Source organism: Ranitomeya variabilis, chromosome 1 (assembly GCF_051348905.1).
Source record: "Ranitomeya variabilis isolate aRanVar5 chromosome 1, aRanVar5.hap1, whole genome shotgun sequence".
In the NCBI taxonomy this organism is placed as follows: Eukaryota; Metazoa; Chordata; class Amphibia; order Anura; family Dendrobatidae; genus Ranitomeya; species Ranitomeya variabilis.
The window spans coordinates 1,129,565,070-1,129,588,374 of NC_135232.1; positions in this window are offsets into that span (position 1 = coordinate 1,129,565,070).

Sequence of the window (23,305 nt, forward strand, 5' to 3'; positions counted from 1 at the left end):
TGGAACTGGTTAGAAAGACCAACCAGAGGGGAGTCAGTTTTTCCTTCCTTAGGTACCTTGGTCAGAGCGGGAGAAGATTTTTTATCTCCCTTCTTTTTGGTGCCAAGCTTACACTTTTCCTGTAGCCACTGCCTATTATCCTCATCCATACTTCCATAATGGGAGGATTTGGAGGCAGTGGCGGTTTCCTCCCTGTGGATCCTCCTGACCTCCTCATCCAACTCATCATCCCTCGGGGCCTCAGCAGCAAGACTGGCATCCAGGACAGGGGCCGCCGCAGCAGCCCGAGGCTCGCCCAGCTACCTATCCTGATTGCACTTGTCTAGATGCCTCAGCTGGCAGGTTCTTTTTATTGCTTTTCCTCCTTGGCCCTCAGCTCCCTCACCCCTGCTAGTCCCTTCCCCAGCAGAATCAGCCTCGCGGCTTTCTCCCACCGGGGTCACGACTGCATTAGCGAAGGAGCGAGGACAACGGCTGAATGGGTGACCTAATTCACCACACAGGTGGCACCCAATCTCCACACAAGATGCAGCAAGATGGCCGATATCCCCACACAATGCACATATCTGCACAGTGCAGTTTGCGCTGAAGTGTGTGGGGTAGCCGCACCTGTGACAGAGCTTTGGTTGCCCCTGGTAGAAGACCAGCATACGATCCCTACCTAGGAAGGCAGATGATGGTATGTGGGCAACCGTACCACCTGAACGCTTAAGTTTTACCATAAATGTCCAGGCCCCTGACCAGATACCAAACTCATCACGGTTTTTCTTTGGCATCTCCACTACCTCTCCATATCGGCCAAGCCACGTCATGATGTCATAACAAGAAAGTGACTCATTACAAAAAGGCCCTTTTTGTTGACTTGATTTTGGCGAGACACCGCCTGAACGGCAAAGTCTCCCCAGCTGGGCTCATTTTTTGCCAACTTATAGTTCGACCAGAAGAGTTCAAGCCCCTACGGCCGAACAAAGCTGACATCAAACTCAGGTGTGGAATAGGGATGTATCAAGGCATACCAAACCAAACCGCTGCATGACCAGCTCTATCCTCACCTACTGTTTTCTCACCCATCCCTTGTAGATTGTGAGCCTTCGCGGGCAGGGTCCTCTCTCCTCCTGTACCAGTTATGACTTGTATTGTTTAAGATTATTGTACTTGTTTTTATTATGTATACCCCTCCTCACATGTAAAGCGCCATGGAATAAATGGCGCTATAACAATAAATAATAATTATAATAAATAATAGATGTCAATCGCCTTGAAGCCCATCCTCAGCAGGAGCTCCACAACCTTCGACCTTGGAGGACATGCATCACTGCCCCTCCACTGAAGCGGACCACATTCCTATGCACACTACCCAGCCCGGCTGTTGGGAGGGACCACACTGTATCCCCCACTCTTTGCTCACGGAAGGCCCCGAGGCCATGCCTCTCTATCCAGAAGGATAGATCAACCTCTCGACCCTCTACCATTAGTGATCTCTCCCCCTTCTTTAGAGCCTCCAGGAGATGCCATTGCAACATGCCGTCCCCAGAGCCCAGAGACGAGGAGGACGCCCTTTTTCCCCCGGAGGTAACAGCGACAAAGCTCCTGACAGGTGCTGCCACCACCAGGGGGGCAACCAGACCAGTGACCACATCCACACCAACAGTATCACAATTACCCACCTCCATAACCCCCTCACCCTCCACCAAACCAGCAACCACACCACTAGACAAAGAGTTTTCCGCATCCATACCCACCACATTCACTCCTGCTGGACCAGTGACAACAGGGGGTGACACTTTGGCCTCCGCATCATCAGGCACAAGGGGCTGAGTCTCATCCACAGAACTGGAGGTTACCTCACCCTTGGTTTTATGTGTGCCCTCCGCATCATCAGTTGATATTTTCTGCTGCTTCATGGTTGCTACCAGGCGCCGTTGATCTTTAGCTGCTGTGAGGCACCGCTGATCCTTAGCATCAGGATCTTGTTGACCAGTGGCACCAACACAAAATAGGACTTTGGGAGGACCGGAACGCCCAGCTCCGGTAACCCCCTCACACTGTTGCCACTCCTCAACTAAGTGATCAGCAGCAACAGAATTCAGGGGCACCGAGGCTACTGAAGCTGCCCCCAACACCGGGCTGCTCCCCCCTCCCACTGAGGAGCAGACCACAGTATCGTGGCCTGACCGTTTGCCCGCCGCCGGGCCGCCCTCACTGTCCAGCCTCTCGGCTGATGCACCTGCTGCTACGTCCCTGCTACTACAAGAAGAGATGGAGCTCTGCGCCTCATTGCGTTGCTTTGTAATCTCCCCACGCCTTTGCATTGGATCCACAGCAGAAACCGGGCTGGGCTGGGCAACGGGGCTTATACAGCGAGTTGACCCTGCAGCCGACTCAGGGGGTACAGGAAGGGGAGCATACACATAACTTACCGCTTCCTGCAGCTTTGGCTTGAAGGTCTTTGACTTTTTCTTCTGGCCCCCAGGTGCCTCCTCTGGTAAATCATCACCAAGATGGAAGTTCTGAAGGCACACTGGGGACTCCAGGAGCTTGATCTCTGCCATTAGCGCCCCTCCCTGGACGATGTTGTCACTGTCATCCCCAGAGCCAGCAGAACTGCGACGAGATGTCATTGTCACCTGTCATGCAGGGAGCTCGCTGCACGCGGCCTGTGAGTGACTAAGCAGACTGCCAGGTGGGGCTTTCTGCTGGTCATCCTCCTCCTCCTCCTCATCATCATCATCATCATCATCATCATCATCCACCTGGCTCTCAGACTGCAGCCCCATCTGCCTTTGCTCTCTGTTATCAGCCATTTCTCTGAATCGGTCTTCATTTATAAGCTTTTCTTTAAATGGTCCACTTTTTTCTCTGATGAAAGCTTTTCTGACTTCAAGCTCATTGATCTCAACTTTCACTCTCCTTACCTCCGCCTGGAGCTGATTCTTCCTCGGTTTGGAGGAACCTGCAGCTTTGTTGCTTGCGCAGCGCAGACCCTTCCGAAGCCTCCTCAGGGTCTTACTTGCCTCTTCATACTCACAGAGGTGGCTCATGACCCGGGAGGCATAGGTGGACACAGACTCCCGGGGTCTCTGCAGCAGCCAACCCTCCTCAGTGAGGTCGGCCTCACCTCCGTGAGCACTCAGCTTTCCTCCGGAAGGACCGCCATCTTGCACGCTAGCAGGCTTCTCCTCCATGGAAGCCTTGCGGCTTCTCTGGGTCTCTGTAGACCTGGGGGAGTAGGAGCCACATTGCTGCGACTCCTGGTGGAGCGTCTCACCCCCGAATCCTCTGATGTGCAGGCTGGTTGCTGTTTCCTTCTGCCCCCTGCCAGCCTGGTCCGGGAAGCAGAAGCCTGGGACTTCCCAGGAAACCCACTCCCTCCCTGGGTAAGAGAGAGAGCAGGTCCCCAGGTGGAGAGGTGGTGGTTCCCAGGAGCTCAGGAGCACACAGCAGGATCAGCAGCGACCGCACCCACAATTAGCACAATGAGCAGCAGCTGAGCAGAGCTGCACTCACTATTCTGCTGGTGCAGTCACTGTGTGCATACATTACATTACTGATCCTGAGTTACATCCTGTAATATACCCCAGAGCTGCACTCACTATTCTGCTGGTGCAGTCACTGTGTACATACATTACATTACTGATCCTGAGTTACATCCTGTATTATACCCCAGAGGTGCACTCACTATTCTGCTGGTGCAGTCACTCTGTACAGACATTACATTACTGACCCTGAGTTACATCCTGTATTATACCCCAGAGCTGCACTCACTATTTATCATCATTCGTACAACTATGTGTTTTATTCTTAAGGCACCTATCACCTGTCTGTGGCTGCCACAGATTGTTGATTTTTCTAAAACTCTCTTATTAGGAAAAGTTCTCAGAAGTTTCCAACCTTCTGGGATGTGGGATCTCTCGCTCTTAGCTGCCGTATAAGCTGAACCTTACCCGTTCCGTAATGTTAGTGCTCACCAGAGTTAGCACTAAATAATCGATATGTAAAATAATCCGCAGACTGGGGGCACATACTTTTATTAGATAAACAAGACCCCCCCAGACAGGGGATCCGTCCGTTTTATAGGTCACATTTCTGTTCATGTGAGATGTGGAGTGTGATGAGATTTTATTTAATTGTTTTAATCACTTTTACTATATTTAGCCGCCGGCACAATGATGGAGCGTATGAGTCACATCTGCAGCCCACGGGGTCCGCTATCATCTCTGCGGAGCGTCTTCATAACAATGTACAAGCATAAGAAAAAAATATCCAATTTATCGGAGCGTTTTACATTCTGTAGACGCTTCTTCTCTTTGGTCGGAGCAATATTTTCGTATTCCCATTGAACGTCATAACAGATAACATTATTCAAGGGCAATGGTTATTTCTGCAGAATGGAAAACAGAAAATGCTGCTTATAATATATATCATTCTCAACACTCTCCATCCCCAGGTACAATCTGTCTTCTGTGATTACAGACATTGACAGCTGGTGCTTGTAAGGTTCTATGAAGAATTCTGTCACATCATTTGAATGTCTGTCTCTGGCCCCTCCCACGTTTCCACTTCACAGAATTTTAAAAGCATCAACTGTCATCTGTTAATAATGGGAAAATCTGTCTTCACTGAACACAGTGATGTAACAGTACGGGAAAAATCCACACAGTGATGTAACAGTACAGGAATAATACACACAGTGATGTAACAGTACAGGAATAATCTACACAGTGATGTAACAGTACGGGAAAAATCCACACAGTGATGTAACAGTACAGGAATAATCTACACAGTGATGTAACAGTACAGGAATAATACACACAGTGATGTCTTCTTTTAAAGAAGCTGGTACAAATATTTCCTTTTTTCCTTGATTGCTTCTCTTCTGACTACATAGGTTCCATGCTTCTGCACACCGCTGCATTTCAGCTGTTTTTTCTTCCTTTTTTCTGCATACACACAGTGATGTCACAGTACAGGGATAATGCACACAGTGATGTCACAGTACAGGGATTATACACACGGTGATGTCACAGTACAGGGATAATACACACAGTGATGTCACAGTACAGGGATAATACACACAGTGATGTCACAGTACAGGGATAATACACACAGTGATGTCACAGTACAGGGATTATACACACGGTGATGTCACAGTACAGGGATAATACACACAGTGATGACACAGTACAGGGATAATGCACACAGTGATGTCACAGTACAGGGTTAGTACACACAGTGATGTCACAGTACAGGGATAATAAACACAGTGATGTCACAGTACAGGGATAATACACACAGTGATGTCACAGTACAGAGATAATACACACAGTGATGTCACAGTACGGGGATAATACAGACAGTGATGTCACAGTACAGGGATAAAAAACACAGTGATGTCACAGTGCAGGGATAATACACACAGTGATGTCACAGTACAGGGATAATAAACACAGTGATGTCACAGTACAGGGATAATACACACAGTGATGTCACAGTACAGGGATAATAAACACAGTGATGTCACAGTACAGGGATAATACACACAGTGATGTCACAGTACAGAGATAATACACACAGTGATGTCACAGTACGGGGATAATACAGACAGTGATGTCACAGTACAGGGATAAAAAACACAGTGATGTCACACTACAGGGAAAATAAACGCAGTGATGTCACATTACAGGGATAATACGCACAGTGATGTCACAATACAGGGATAATACACACAGTGATGTCACAGTGCAGGTATAATACACACAGTGATGTCACAGTACAGGGATAATACACACAGTGATGTCACAGTACAGGGATAATACACACAGTGATGTCACAGTGCAGGGATAATGCACACAGTGACGTCACACTACAGAGATAATACAAACAGTAACGTCACAGTGCAGGGATAATAAACACAGTGATGACACAGTACAAAGATAATACACACAGTGATGTCACAGTACAGGGATAATAAACACAGGGATGTCACAGTGCAGGGATAATACACACAGTGCTGTCACAGTACTGGGATAATACACACAGTGATGTCACAGTACAGGGATAATACACACAGAGATGTCACAGTACAGGGATAATACACACAGTGATGTCACAGTTCAGGGATAATACACACAGTGACGTCACACTACAGAGATAATACCCACAGTGATGTCACAGTGCAGGGATAATACACACAATGATGTCACAGTGCAGGGATAATACACACAGTGATGTCACAGTACAGGGATAATAAACACAGTGATGTCACAGTACGGGGATAATACACACAGTGATGTCACAGTACAGGGATAATACACACAGTAATGTCACAGTACAGAGATAATACACACAGTAATGTCACAGTACGGGGATAATAGACACAGTGATGTCACAGTGCAGGGATAATACACACAGTAATGTCACAGTACAGGGATAATACACACAGTGATGTCACAGTACAGAGATAATACACACAGTAATGTCACAGTACGGGGATAATAGACACAGTGATGTCACAGTACAGGGATAATACACACAGTAATGTCACAGTACAGGGATAATACACACAGTGATGTCACAGTACAGAGATAATACACACAGTAATGTCACAGTACGGGGATAATAGACACAGTGATGTCACAGTACAGGGATAATACACACAGTAATGTCACAGTACAGGGATAATACACACAGTGATGTCACAGTACAGAGATAATACACACAGTGATGTCACAGTACAGGGATAATGCACACAGTGATGTCACAGTACAGGGATAATACACACAGTGATGTCACAGTACAGGGATAATGCACACAGTGATGTCACAGTACAGGGATAATAATAAACAAAAATAAAAGCCAATGGCATAATCAGGTGAGAAGCAGAGGTAAGATAAGCTCCATTACTGCCCGCTTTTGTCCTGCACATCTGCTGTATCTGTATATTTTCCTGGTTCCCTTCTGGAATTCTGCTTTTAAAAGAAAGAGAAAGGAAACAAAGGCTGAAATGGAAATGACACAGAGACTGAACTGGAGGATGTTTCCGTATAAGACAATCTGGTTGCAGCCATTAGAAGATAGCAGAGATGCCCGGGGCCAGGAACTTTCCTGAGGAGCTAATATTCTCAGAAATATCTGCACAATACTGCGCTATCCAGCTGTGAGTGATTAGCTGCAGCTGGATTGTAACATCACCCCACAGGGAGCGCCCGAAATATCCCGTCTGTGACTCGGCTCTAGCAAGAACCACTCTCCAAAGGAAGCCAAGGCTCGAATGAGCGCCGCACAACAAGTCTCCGGGTCCACTGCCAAATCCTCCGAAGACTTCAGTACGGACCAAAAACAACAACAATCGCAACAAGTTTGTCTGATATGTTTCATAGATAATAAAATGTAAATCGCAACTTAGAAGGCAACTCCAATAGTCTGGATTCTATGAGGCCACAAGTGATAATCCATCCCTGTACAAAGTGTTAATGGTTCTTATTAAAGGGGTGTTACAATGAAATGCTGTGCCCTAAATGTCCAATAGGTGGAACCTTGTGAAAGATTTCTGTAATAGAAGATGAGCAGGGGCTACAGAGAGGTGGACAAGAAGTGGAGAAATGGTCAACCGTGCCTGTGGGACATTTGTCACGAGTGGATATCCTAGGTGTGTCATCTGTTCAGAAACACATGGCCCATGTACAGTAGGGGTCCACTGTCACATGAAAAGACACTGCTAATTTTATGCTTCATAATTACTGATTTTCTATACTGAATGCCACATGACGAGCTATTGAAGGAGTCCACACATTGTCTTGCCATAAATTTTCTACTATGTCCACCAGTGGCAAATATATTTGGTTTTTCAACGTGAGACTTTAAGCAACCAAACATATATGATACATTATTGGAATTCCCCTTTAAATTTTAAGTTAGAGGGGTAGCCCCAATATTTAATGCCCTTAATGTGTACAGGAGCCAAAGCAGATGCTTACATAAAAGTGTCACATCATCAGTGAAAGCCGGCCAATTACTGGTGTATATTAAAAGGATAACCGGTGCCTGATAATGGAAGTGCTACAGACGGTGCATCCATTGGTGAGTTACCAGATCTTGCATCAACTTTTGCTTTGCTCACTTTTCCTTATTAATTGTGTTGCTTAGTGGGAAAGTATCTTAAATGAACAGCAATAATAAATGTAAAGGACATAGAAGACTTAGTTAGCACTGTCTTGATCAAAAAGCATAAAAGCCATGGTCCTTGTTGTTGCAGTAATATCATTCTTCCACCAGGGGGAATGATGTTATGTCTGAAGGCAATAAAGGAGATCTCTTTACCAGGTATCACAAACCACACAACACACTTCACACTCCAGTCCACCCCCCCGGTGGACTGGAGTGTGAAGTGTGTTGTGTGGTTTGTGATACCTGGTAAAGAGATCTCCCCCAGCCATGGCTCCCCCAGCCATGCTCCTATTTATTAGGGCACTCTTCACAATTAGGTAAAACTGGTGGGCTGGATAGGAAATTAGGCAGAAGCTGACTTTGCTTCACCCGGGCAGCTCCTGTCGGGCAGCCAGAGGGGAAGGAGGAACATCACAGAGCTGCAGACAGCGAGGTCCCTGACAGGGGTGGGATCCTGTCAGAGGCCTAGACAAAAGGCCACGGAGCTGTGCCTGCCCCACATGCAGCAGCATCCTAAGAAAGAGACAAGAACAGCGAATTGTATTGCAGAGGGTGAGAAACAAAGTCATAGCAAAAGGAGAGGAAACCAGAAGGAGTCCTGCCCTGCAAAAGGCTGCTTCCATTCTGAGGCGCAGGATCCGGTAGCCGGAACACCGAGGGAGTAAGGATCTCTACATTTTACTTCAGAGACTGGCAGGACAGGTAATTCCACGTTACCTGCCCGACCCATACCCAGGAGGCACGGTGGCAACTTGTGGGGGCCGGGGCATGCTAGAGTCCCTGTAAAAAGCCTCAGACCACCAGTCATATGGGTTTGTCCTATCCTTACCATCAGGGGGACAGTGAAAGAGAAATAACATCTAGAACACCAACATCAGTTGTGAGGACCTTACCAAGACGCTCAGCAGGGAGGTACTACATATCCAACACCCAGGCGCTAGAGGAAGGCTACTGATTTCCACCAGGATATGGGGACTCTGGATTTGCCTTCAGACCGTCTGGACTCTGCCTGCCCTGTGATCTGTACCCTGGACTGTGGATGCTGAAGCCTTCAGTAAAGGTAAAGAGACTGCAACCTTGTGTCCTCATTCTTCACTGCGCCTCACACCGTCCACCATCTACACTCTGGGAAGCCCTGGGGACAAACTTCACCTGTGGGAAGGTATACCATCTAGCTGCCATAACATCACCCCAGCGGACCCCTTAAAGCAGCGTCGGTCACCCTGACCGAATACCACAGGTGGCGTCATGAACATTTTCCCCCATTTACAACGGACGTCCCTAGGGCCACGGACCGGGTCAGCCACCGTGACATCCCCCTTTGAGAACCGAAGGGCCCGGTACCGAGTACCCCATTGCCCTACTGGGGGCGCTCCACAACAACAGTCTTATCTCTCATATTAAAACTCACCATGTGTAAGCAGCCCTTGATGTAGATGGTGCAAAGCAGGACCCGGAACTGTGCATGCTTTCTGCTTATACATGGGGAGCCACAAGTTGATGCCCCTTCTGGGCCTTCAACCTGTTGACGTGGAAGCTAGAGGCACCGGATAACCGCTCTAAAAACCCTACATCCAGAGACTCTGCCTCTCTGTGGCATTCACAGACTCTAGAAAGGCAAAGAGTTAACTACTCTCAAACATTTTCTTAAAGAGCTCCTCCAAACTGGATACCATACTCAGTGTAAAGAAGCTGCGCCGTTGCCGTGGATGAATGACATTCAGGGCTGGACTTAGTTAATACAATTTCTCAGAATACATTACCTGCCACAACAGAAGGAGGCACTGACAATATTCCATTGCACAAGACTTACACCCAACCCAGAATCCCTGTATTAAAGCACATCTATATAGCACAGGCATCAGGTTATATTATCATAGCCTAAATAAAAGCAAAGGCAAAGAATGCAGCAGCTATTTTGCGGTGAATCTGGACAGTGAGAGGATGTCACAACTTAGTAAAAATCTGGAGAAAAGCCATTAAATACTGATAAACTGTACAGATATCATGTGTAATACGGCAGCTCATAGTTGACATCCCTGTAATCATAACAACCCACTCAATAGAGTGAAACGATTGTGATCAGTAATTGGCAGGAAAAAAAAGGCATGATTGTTTTTTTTTCCATTAAGTCCATAAAAAAAGTTAACACAAAGTTATTGTTAAGATAACTGTTTGGCGAAATGGCACTTAGAATAATTACAACTTATCTCGCAAAGAAAAAGTTCTCTTGTTTTGAAGCTGATGGAAAAGTAAAAAAAAAATGATGGCTGCTGCAACTGCGATTGAATGAAAAAATCGACTAGTTGTGTGAACATGTGGATTACAAACATATGACATTGCGTATATTCATGTGTTTTGTGTATGTGCGCATTTTATATATGTTTGTCTGCATGTGTGCATTGTATTTGCATGTGTAATGTGTTAATACATGTATAACGTTTTAGCACGTTAAAGGGAACCTGTCAGCCGATTTTGCTGCTATAACATACGGCCACTGCCTTTCAGGGCTTATCTACGGCATTCTATAATGCTATAGATAAGCCCCCAGTCCGACCTGCAAATGAAGAAAAAGAAGTTATATTATACTCACTCTGGAGGGCAGTCTGGTCCGGGTCCGATGCCTCCCATCTTCTTGCGACACCGCCCTCCTGCTTCTTCATTGCTCCCCGGCATCGGTGCTCCTGCGCTGGCGTATGTCTCTGCCCTGTTGAGTTCAGAGTAAAGTACTGCAGTGCACCGGGAAAGGTCAGAGAGACCCAGAGCCTGCGCATTGCAGTATTTTACTTTGCCCTCAACAGGGCAGAGACGTACGCCTGCGCAGGAGTGCCGATGGTCTTTCAGTGTATTACCCCTTATTATACACTGCTCAAAAAAAAGAAAAGGGAACACTGAAATACCACATCATAGATATCTCTGAATGAAATATTCCAGTTGCAAATTTTTATTCATTGCATAGTGGAATGTGTTCAGAACAATAAAACATAACAATTATCAATGTAAATCAACATGAATATCCCATGGAGGTCTGGAGTTGGAATGATGCTCAAAATCAAAGTGGAAAATCAAATTACAGGCTGATCCAATTCAGTGGAAATGTCTCATGACTAGTGTTGAGCGATACTTTCCGATATCGGAAAGTATCGGTATCGGAAAGTATCGGCCGATACCGTCACAGTATCGGAATCCAATCCGATACCGATACCCGATCCCAATGCAAGTCAATGGGACGAAAATATCGGAATTAAAATAAACCCTTTATACACTTGTAGGTTCATTCTACATGAAGGAAAACAACTAAGAATATTGTAGGATGTATTGGGGGACGTGGCGGAGATATTAAAGGGACAGAGGTTTAGCCCAATGTAATAGAATAGCAGGATTTTTTATTTTTTTTTATGAAGTTCGGCGTTAGAAAGAATTTGACTATTTTTTTTTTTTTTTTTTTATGTCAGATATTGATGTTTCACTACTTCCACGCCCTTCACCTTCTTTTTTACTTCTCCCACGCTTTCTTCTTAATTATCCTCATCATCAGCTTCTTTGACATCAACTTCTTCACCTTATTCATCTTCTTCTTCATCTTCTACCTATTATTTTTTGGGTTACATTGTTCATATTCTTTTTATTTTACTATTATCTTCATCATATTCAACTTCTTCATCATATTCTTATTTGTGACAGGCATTCCCGTAGTTGTTATCTATAAAAGTTTGAAGATTACACCTTCCGTTCTGCCTGTCACAAAACAGTTACATTTGTCCGCGTTCAGTTTGGCCTGCAGCATCAGGCTTTATCCAGGGGCACCACGAGGAGGAACGGACTCACCCCCATACACTGCTTAGTCTTCTTCTGCTTATAATTTACATAATATTTTTTGCTCTGATATTTTGTGTTATGCTTAATGTCCTTCTGCTCTTTGTTCTGCAGCCTCTTGTTCTTCTGCTTCTCGGTCTTCCAGGTCGTCGTCGTCTCCAGGGTCGTCGTCTCCGGGTTCGTCGTCATCGGGGTGGTCTTCAGGGTCGTCGTCTCCGGGGTCGTCGTCATCGGGGTGGTCTTCGGGGTCATCGTCTCCAGGGTCGTCGTCATCACGGTGGTTGTCGTCTCTGGTGTCGTCGTCATCTTAGGGGTGGTCTTCTGGGTCATTGTGTTTAGTCTCTTGAACTTGGAAATGTAGCAGAAGGTACAAGAAGGCTGAGAAAATGCCGAGAACCAGCTGATGGAACTGGAACTCGGATGGCTACCCGAAGGTCCAAGAGCCAATGGAACTACCGAGGACCAGCTGACGTTACTGGAACCCGGTTACTAAGCAGGAGGTACCTGTGCTGAAAGCACTACCAAGGACCACCTGACGTTGGTGGAACTCGGATACCCAGAGGGAGGCACCTAAGCCAAAGGCTCTGCCCGGAACCAGCTGACGGTACTGGAACCAGGATGGGGAGCAGAAGGTACAAGAGCAAAAGACACTGCCGAGAACCAGCTGACGGTGCTGGAACCCGGATGGGTAGCCGAAGGTCCAAGAGCCAATGGAACTACCGAGGACCAGCTGACGTTACTGGAACCCGGTTACTAAGCAGGAGGTACCCGTGCCTGAAAGCACTACCAAGGACCACCTGACGTTGGTGGAACTCGGATACCAAAGGGAGGCACCTAAGCCAAAGGCTCTGCCCGGAACCAGCTGACGGTACTGGAACCAGGATGGGGAGCAGAAGGTACAAGAGCAAGTGTCTGCGTGGCTTTTGCAGGACACGATGCCGGCTGCACAGCAGGGGAACAGCTGGCGGTGCTGGACCCCACTGACACATTGGCGAGGTGTTTTTCTCTGTGCAGCTAGCACATCTGGGCCCCAACTGGCGGTGTGTTAGAGCCCAGGGTCAGCAGGAGGAGGAGCAGGAGGAGGAGGAGCAGGGGGAGGGGAGTGTAGGCCGAAGCCTGCACTGGCGGCAGCTTTGGGTCTGTTGTGTCTGCGTGGCTTTTGCAGGACACGTTGCCGGCTACACAGCAGGGGAACAGCTGGCGGTGCTGGACCCCACTGACACATTGGCGAGGTGTTTGGCTCTGTGCAGCCAGCACTTCCGGACAGCAACTAGCGTTGTTGGAGCCCGGGCTCTGCAGGTGGAGCAGAGTGTAGGCCGAAGCCTAATTGAACCGATTTCAAAAGTCACCTTTAACCCCCCCTCAGGGGTTACAAAGTAGAAGAGCCACAGCTTATGCAGCAGCAGTGCTGCGCAAGTCAAAGGTTGCTCTTGTAATTTTTCTCCTTGCACACGCTGAATGGAACACGTATAACATTCAGCCCTTTATACAGTCAAACTGTGTAATGGAGGCGAGAGTTCCCTTTGTAATGAGACGCAGCACAGGTGTCAAGAATCCCACCTTGGTGCTGGGTGCAGCCTCCCGAGCGTTGTTATTTGCTGTACAGGAGTCTGCGCTGTCGTGTTATCCCCTGGCCTAGCGCCGTTAGCGCTGCCCATCTTCTGGCATCATGTAATGTCGGCCGGTGCGGTTCGCGATGCCCATGAATCCCAGCCCCGCAGTGTCTTAACATTGTTAAAACACTGCGGGGCTGGGATTCAGGGCCTGGCGCAGCACATATGTTGGCCTCTCACACTCGGGTCCTTACACCCGCTTCAGACTGTGCGGCGTCATCTGATCCCTTATCGCATGCCACGGCCATGAAGCCGCACAGTCCGAAGAAGGCGGAAGGAGAGGAGGGACAGGCGAACTGATGCACTGATCCTGCCCATGAATCACACCCTCGCAGTCCCAATAAATAAGACACCGAGGGGCGTTGTGTGGGTCAGGGCGGCCGCAGAGGCGCAGCCAGCCAAACAATGATGCCAGAAGACGGGCAGCGCTACCAAGGGGGTTGCAGCGTGTCATTACAAAGGAAAGTCACACCACCGGGACGGTTAAATGGTCACACAGAGGACACATTTCAGACGTGTTTTCAGTTCCACATGTGCGAGGAGAATACGTTTCTGAGCCACCTTGCACACATGCAGCATTACCGCTGTACAAGGTGGCTGGATAACGTAAAAACGCCTGGGGGAGGGGGGACAGGTTCCCTTCAATTTCAGTTCTTGTGTCTGCGTGGCTTTTGCAGGACACGTTGCCGGCTGCACAGCAGGGGAACAGCTGGCGGTGCTGGACCCCACTGACACATTGGCGAGGTGTTTTTCTCTGTGCAGCTAGCACATCTGGGCCCCAACTGGCGGTGTGTTAGAGCCCAGGGTCAGCAGGAGGAGGAGCAGGAGGAGGAGGAGCAGGGGGAGGGGAGTGTAGGCCGAAGCCTGCACTGGCGGCAGCTTTGGGTCTGTTGTGTCTGCGTGGCTTTTGCAGGACACGTTGCCGGCTACACAGCAGGGGAACAGCTGGCGGTGCTGGACCCCACTGACACATTGGCGAGGTGTTTGGCTCTGTGCAACCAGCACTTCCGGACAGCAACTAGCGTTGTTGGAGCCCGGGCTCTGCAGGTGGAGCAGAGTGTAGGCCGAAGCCTAATTGAACCGATTTCAAAAGTCACCTTTAACCCCCCCTCAGGGGTTACAAAGTAGAAGAGCCACAGCTTATGCAGCAGCAGTGCTGCGCAAGTCAAAGGTTGCTCTTGTAATTTTTCTCCTTGCACACGCTGAATGGAACACGTATAACATTCAGCCCTTTATACAGTCAAACTGTGTAATGGAGGCGAGAGTTCCCTTTGTAATGAGACGCAGCACAGGTGTCAAGAATCCCACCCTGGTGCTGGGTGCAGCCTCCCGAGCGTTGTTATTTGCTGTACAGGAGTCTGCGCTGTCGTGTTATCCCCTGGCCTAGCGCCGTTAGCGCTGCCCATCTTCTGGCATCATGTAATGTCGGCCGGTGCGGTTCGCGATGCCCATGAATCCCAGCCCCGCAGTGTCTTAACATTGTTAAAACACTGCGGGGCTGGGATTCAGGGCCTGGCGCAGCACATATGTTGGCCTCTCACACTCGGGTCCTTACACCCGCTTCAGACTGTGCGGCGTCATCTGATCCCTTATCGCATGCCACGGCCATGAAGCCGCACAGTCCGAAGAAGGCGGAAGGAGAGGAGGGACAGGCGAACTGATGCACTGATCCTGCCCATGAATCACACCCTCGCAGTCCCAATAAATAAGACACCGAGGGGCGTTGTGTGGGTCAGGGCGGCCGCAGAGGCGCAGCCAGCCAAACAATGATGCCAGAAGACGGGCAGCGCTACCAAGGGGGTTGCAGCGTGTCATTACAAAGGAAAGTCACACCACCGGGACGGTTAAATGGTCACACAGAGGACACATTTCAGACGTGTTTTCAGTTCCACATGTGCGAGGAGAATACGTTTCTGAGCCACCTTGCACACATGCAGCATTACCGCTGTACAAGGTGGCTGGATAACGTAAAAACGCCTGGGGGAGGGGGGACAGGTTCCCTTCAATTTCAGTTCTTGTGTCTGCGTGGCTTTTGCAGGACACGTTGCCGGCTGCACAGCAGGGGAACAGCTGGCGGTGCTGGACCCCACTGACACATTGGCGAGGTGTTTTTCTCTGTGCAGCTAGCACATCTGGGCCCCAACTGGCGGTGTGTTAGAGCCCAGGGTCAGCAGGAGGAGGAGCAGGAGGAGGAGGAGCAGGGGGAGGGGAGTGTAGGCCGAAGCCTGCACTGGCGGCAGCTTTGGGTCTGTTGTGTCTGCGTGGCTTTTGCAGGACACGTTGCCGGCTACACAGCAGGGGAACAGCTGGCGGTGCTGGACCCCACTGACACATTGGCGAGGTGTTTGGCTCTGTGCAGCCAGCACTTCCGGACAGCAACTAGCGTTGTTGGAGCCCGGGCTCTGCAGGTGGAGCAGAGTGTAGGCCGAAGCCTAATTGAACCGATTTCAAAAGTCACCTTTAACCCCCCCTCAGGGGTTACAAAGTAGAAGAGCCACAGCTTATGCAGCAGCAGTGCTGCGCAAGTCAAAGGTTGCTCTTGTAATTTTTCTCCTTGCACACGCTGAATGGAACACGTATAACATTTAGCCCTTTATACAGTCAAACTGTGTAATGGAGGCGAGAGTTCCCTTTGTAATGAGACGCAGCACAGGTGTCAAGAATCCCACCTTGGTGCTGGGTGCAGCCTCCCGAGCGTTGTTATTTGCTGTACAGGAGTCTGCGCTGTCGTGTTATCCCCTGGCCTAGCGCCGTTAGCGCTGCCCATCTTCTGGCATCATGTAATGTCGGCCGGTGCGGTTCGCGATGCCCATGAATCCCAGCCCCGCAGTGTCTTAACATTGTTAAAACACTGCGGGGCTGGGATTCAGGGCCTGGCGCAGCACATATTTTGGCCTCTCACACTCGGGTCCTTACACCCGCTTCAGACTGTGCGGCGTCATCTGATCCCTTATCGCATGCCACGGCCATGAAGCCGCACAGTCCGAAGAAGGCGGAAGGAGAGGAGGGACAGGCGAACTGATGCACTGATCCTGCCCTTCAATCACACCCTCGCAGTCCCAATAAATAAGACACCGAGGGGCGTTGTGTGGGTCAGGGCGGCCGCAGAGGCGCAGCCAGCCAAACAATGATGCCAGAAGACGGGCAGCGCTACCAAGGGGGTTGCAGCGTGTGTCAATACAAAGTCAAATCACACCTGAGGGACGTTTTAATGGTCACAGAGGACACATTTTAGACGTGTTCACTTCAACATGGGCAAGGAGAATAAGTTTCTGAGCCACCTTGAACACATGCAGCATTACTGCTGTTCAAGGTAGCTGTAAAACATAGAAACACCTGGGGGAGGGGGGACAGGTTCCCTTCAATTTCAGTTCTTGTGTCTGCGTGGCGGTCGCAGGACACGTTGCCGGCTACACAGCAGGGGAACAGCTGGCGGTGCTGAACCCCACTGACACATTGGCTGGTGTTTTTCTCTGTGCAGCTAGCACATCTGGGCAAAAACTGGCGGTGTTAGAGCCCAGGGTCAGCAGGAGGAGCAGGGGGAGCGGAGTGTAGGCCGAAGCCTGCACTCGAGCAAGTTGAAAGGAAACCTTTAACCCCCCCCCCCCCCCCCCAGGCGTTTGTAGCTGAAAGAGCCATTGTGTACAGCACTAATGCTGGAAAAGGTAAACTTAGCTCTTTTAATTATGGTCCTTGTACATGCGGAACCTAACATTTATGAAATGTGTCTCCTCACAGCGTTAAACCGTCCGGTAGGTGGAACTTTCCTTTGTCGTGTGACGCAGCACAGCCATCATTTTTACCCCCTTGGCGCCGTGCGCCGCCTCCTCAGCGTTGTTTGAATCTGTCCCGGAGCCTGCGCTGTTAGGTTAGCCCTTGGCCATGCACACATGTTGCGCTGCCCGTCTTCTGACCTCATTTGGTGTCAGGCTGGCTGCGCCTGTGCGGGTGCGCTGGCCGAGATCCCGCCTCGCAGTGTCGTCTAATGTAATCCCACCGCGGGCCTGTGATCCGTGCCCGTGCGCAGTGCATATCCTCTCCTCTCACTCCCCTCCCTACGGCTTTTTCAGACTGTGCGGTGTCACGGCCGTGGCATGCTATTAGGGACCAGCTGACATCGCACAGTCTGAAGAAGCCGTAGGGAGGGGAGTGAGAGGAGAGGATATGCACTGCGCACGGGCACGGATCACAGGCCCGCGGTGGGATTACATTAGACGACACTGCGAGGCGGGATCTCGGCCAGCGCACCCGCACAGGCGCAGCCAGCCTGACACCAAATGAGGTCAGAAGACGGGCAGCGCAACATGTGTGCATGGCCAAGGGCTAACCTAACAGCGCAGGCTCCGGGACAGATTCAAACAACGCTGAGGAGGGGGCGCACGGCGCCAAGGGGGTAAAAATGATGGCTGTGCTGCGTCACACGACAAAGGAAAGTTCCACCTACCGGACGGTTTAACGCTGTGTGGGGACACATTTCATAAGTGTTTGGTTCAGCATGTGCAAGGAGCATCACGAAAAGAGGCACTTTTTCCCTTTGCATCATTACTGCTGCACAAGGTGGCTCCTTCAGTAACAAACGCCTGGGGGGGGGGGGGGTCAGGTTCCCTTACATTTAACTTGTTGTGCCTGCGTGGCGGTCGCAGTACACGTTGCCGTATACACAGCAGGGGAACAGCTGGCGGTGCTGAACCCCACTAACACATTGGCGAGGTGTTTGGCTCTGTGCGTACAGCACTTCTGGACGGCAACTAGCGGTGTTGGAGCCCAGGGACAGGTGGAGGAGGAGGAGGTTGGAGGAGGTTGGAGGAGGTAGGAGGGATTGCCACACACACAGCAGGGGAACAGCTGACGTTACTGAACCCCAATAACAGAGGAGGGACTGTTGACTGTGCGTACAGCACTTCTGGACGGCAACTGGCGGTGTTGGAGCCCAGGGACAGGTGGAGGAGGAGGAGGTTGGAGGAGGTAGGAGGGATTGCCACACACACAGCAGGGGAACAGCTGACGTTACTGAACCCCAATAACAGAGGAGCGACTGTTGACTGTGCGTACAGCACTTCTGGACGGCAACTGGCGGTGTTGGAGCCCAGGGACAGGTGGAGGAGGTGGAGGAGGAGGAGGTTGGAGGAGGTAGGAGGGATTGCCACACACACAGCAGGGGAACAGCTGACGTTACTGAACCCCAATAACAGAGGAGGGACTGTTGACTGTGCGTACAGCACTTCTGGACGGCAACTGGCGGTGTTGGAGCCCAGGGACAGGTGGAGGAGGAGGAGGTTGGAGGAGGTAGGAGGGATTGCCACACACACAGCAGGGGAACAGCTGACGTTACTGAACCCCAATAACAGAGGAGGGACTGTTGACTGTGCGTACAGCACTTCTGGACGGCAACTGGCGGTGTTGGAGCCCAGGGACAGGTGGAGGAGGAGGAGGTTGGAGGAGGTAGGAGGGATTGCCACACACACAGCAGGGGAACAGCTGACGTTACTGAACCCCAATAACAGAGGAGCGACTGTTGACTGTGCGTACAGCACTTCTGGACGGCAACTGGCGGTGTTGGAGCCCAGGGACAGGTGGAGGAGGTGGAGGAGGAGGAGGTTGGAGGAGGTAGGAGGGATTGCCACACACACAGCAGGGGAACAGCTGACGTTACTGAACCCCAATAACAGAGGAGCGACTGTTGACTGTGCGTACAGCACTTCTGGACGGCAACTGGCGGTGTTGGAGCCCAGGGACAGGTGGAGGAGGTGGAGGAGGAGGAGGTTGGAGGAGGTAGGAGGGATTGCCACACACACAGCAGGGGAACAGCTGACGTTACTGAACCCCAATAACAGAGGAGGGACTGTTGACTGTGCGTACAGCACTTCTGGACGGCAACTGGCGGTGTTGGAGCCCAGGGACAGGTGGAGGAGGAGGAGGTTGGAGGAGGTAGGAGGGATTGCCACACACACAGCAGGGGAACAGCTGACGTTACTGAACCCCAATAACAGAGGAGGGACTGTTGACTGTGCGTACAGCACTTCTGGACGGCAACTGGCGGTGTTGGAGCCCAGGGACAGGTGGAGGAGGAGGAGGTTGGAGGAGGTAGGAGGGATTGCCACACACACAGCAGGGGAACAGCTGACGTTACTGAACCCCAATAACAGAGGAGCGACTGTTGACTGTGCGTACAGCACTTCTGGACGGCAACTGGCGGTGTTGGAGCCCAGGGACAGGTGGAGGAGGTGGAGGAGGAGGAGGTTGGAGGAGGTAGGAGGGATTGCCACACACACAGCAGGGGAACAGCTGACGTTACTGAACCCCAATAACAGAGGAGGGACTGTTGACTGTACGTACAGCACTTCTGGACGGCAACTGGCGGTGTTGGAGCCCAGGGACAGGTGGAGGAGGAGGAGGTTGGAGGAGGTAGGAGGGATTGCCACACACACAGCAGGGGAACAGCTGACGTTACTGAACCCCAATAACAGAGGAGCGACTGTTGACTGTGCGTACAGCACTTCTGGACGGCAACTGGCGGTGTTGGAGCCCAGGGACAGGTGGAGGAGGAGGAGGTTGGAGGAGGTTGGAGGAGGTAGGAGGGATTGCCACACACACAGCAGGGGAACAGCTGACGTTACTGAACCCCAATAACAGAGGAGGGACTGTTGACTGTGCGTACAGCACTTCTGGACGGCAACTGGCGGTGTTGGAGCCCAGGGACAGGTGGAGGAGGAGGAGGTTGGAGGAGGTAGGAGGGATTGCCACACACACAGCAGGGGAACAGCTGACGTTACTGAACCCCAATAACAGAGGAGCGACTGTTGACTGTGCGTACAGCACTTCTGGACGGCAACTGGCGGTGTTGGAGCCCAGGGACAGGTGGAGGAGGTGGAGGAGGAGGAGGTTGGAGGAGGTAGGAGGGATTGCCACACACACAGCAGGGGAACAGCTGACGTTACTGAACCCCAATAACAGAGGAGGGACTGTTGACTGTGCGTACAGCACTTCTGGACGGCAACTGGCGGTGTTGGAGCCCAGGGACAGGTGGAGGAGGAGGAGGTTGGAGGAGGTAGGAGGGATTGCCACACACACAGCAGGGGAACAGCTGACGTTACTGAACCCCAATAACAGAGGAGGGACTGTTGACTGTGCGTACAGCACTTCTGGACGGCAACTGGCGGTGTTGGAGCCCAGGGACAGGTGGAGGAGGAGGAGGTTGGAGGAGGTAGGAGGGATTGCCACACACACAGCAGGGGAACAGCTGACGTTACTGAACCCCAATAACAGAGGAGCGACTGTTGACTGTGCGTACAGCACTTCTGGACGGCAACTGGCGGTGTTGGAGCCCAGGGACAGGTGGAGGAGGTGGAGGAGGAGGAGGTTGGAGGAGGTAGGAGGGATTGCCACACACACAGCAGGGAAACAGCTGACGTTACTGAACCCCAATAACAGAGGAGGGACTGTTGACTGTGCGTACAGCACTTCTGGACGGCAACTGGCGGTGTTGGAGCCCAGGGACAGGTGGAGGAGGAGGAGGTTGGAGGAGGTAGGAGGGATTGCCACACACACAGCAGGGGAACAGCTGACGTTACTGAACCCCAATAACAGAGGAGCGACTGTTGACTGTGCGTACAGCACTTCTGGACGGCAACTGGCGGTGTTGGAGCCCAGGGACAGGTGGAGGAGGAGGAGGTTGGAGGAGGTTGGAGGAGGTAGGAGGGATTGCCACACACACAGCAGGGGAACAGCTGACGTTACTGAACCCCAATAACAGAGGAGGGACTGTTGACTGTGCGTACAGCACTTCTGGACGGCAACTGGCGGTGTTGGAGCCCAGGGACAGGTGGAGGAGGAGGAGGTTGGAGGAGGTAGGAGGGATTGCCACACACACAGCAGGGGAACAGCTGACGTTACTGAACCCCAATAACAGAGGAGGGACTGTTGACTGTGCGTACAGCACTTCTGGACGGCAACTGGCGGTGTTGGAGCCCAGGGACAGGTGGAGGAGGAGGAGGTTGGAGGAGGTAGGAGGGATTGCCACACACACAGCAGGGGAACAGCTGACGTTACTGAACCCCAATAACAGAGGAGGGACTGTTGACTGTGCGTACAGCACTTCTGGACGGCAACTGGCGGTGTTGGAGCCCAGGGACAGGTGGAGGAGGTGGAGGAGGAGGAGGTTGGAGGAGGTAGGAGGGATTGCCACACACACAGCAGGGGAACAGCTGACGTTACTGAACCCCAATAACAGAGGAGGGACTGTTGACTGTGCGTACAGCACTTCTGGACGGCAACTGGCGTTGTTGGAGCCCAGGGACAGGTGGAGGAGGAGGAGGTTGGAGGAGGTAGGAGGGATTGCCACACACACAGCAGGGGAACAGCTGACGTTACTGAACCCCAATAACAGAGGAGGGACTGTTGACTGTGCGTACAGCACTTCTGGACGGCAACTGGCGGTGTTGGAGCCCAGGGACAGGTGGAGGAGGAGGAGGTTGGAGGAGGTAGGAGGGATTGCCACACACACAGCAGGGGAACAGCTGACGTTACTGAACCCCAATAACAGAGGAGGGACTGTTGACTGTGCGTACAGCACTTCTGGACGGCAACTGGCGGTGTTGGAGCCCAGGGACAGGTGGAGGAGGAGGAGGTTGGAGGAGGTAGGAGGGATTGCCACACACACAGCAGGGGAACAGCTGACGTTACTGAACCCCAATAACAGAGGAGCGACTGTTGACTGTGCGTACAGCACTTCTGGACGGCAACTGGCGGTGTTGGAGCCCAGGGACAGGTGGAAAAGCAGAGGAACACAATGTAGGCCGAAGCCTGAGAAAGTCGAAAGGGAACCTTTAACCCCCCCCCCCCAAGGCGTTTGTAGCTGAAAGAGCCAGCTTGTGCAGCACAAAAGATGCAAAAGGAAAAGGTGGCTCTTTTCATCATGCTCCTTGCAAACACAGAACTAAACACTTTTAAAATGTGTCCCCTGAAGCCGTGAAACCGTCCCGGAGGTGGGACTTTCCTTCGTAATATGACGCAGCACAGCCATCATTACTACCCCCCCGCCGCCGTGCCCCGGCTCCTCAGCGTTGTTTGATTCCGTCCCGGAGCCTGCGCTGTTATGTTATCCCGTGGCCAGGCACACTTAGCGCTGCCCATCATCTGACATCATTTGATGTCAGGCTGGCTGCGCCTGTGCGGCCGCGCTGGCCGAGAGCCCGCCTCGCAGTGTCTTCTGATGTAATCCCACTGGGGGCCTGGGATCCATGGCCATGCGCAGTGCATATCCTCGCCTCTCACTCCCCTCCCTACGGCTTCTTTTTCAGACTGTGCGGTGTCACGGCCGTGGCATGCTATTAGGGACCAGCTGACACCGAACAGTCTGAAGAAGCCATAGGGAGATGAGTGAGAGGTGGAGGTTCAGATATGCACTGCGCATGTCCATAGATCCCAGGCCCCCAGTGGGATTAAATCAGAAGACACTGCGAGGCGGGCTCTCGGCCAGCGTGGCCGCACAGGCGCAGCCAGCCTGACACCAAATGATGCCAGAAGACGGGCAGCGCTAAGTGTGCCTGGCCACGGGATAACATAACAGCGCAGGCTACGGGACGGAATCAAACAACGCTGAGGAGCCGGGGCGCGTCGGCGGGGGGGTAGTAATGATGGCTGTGCTGCGTCATATTACGAAGGAAAGTCCCACCTCCGGGACGGTTTTACGGTATCAGTGGACACAATTT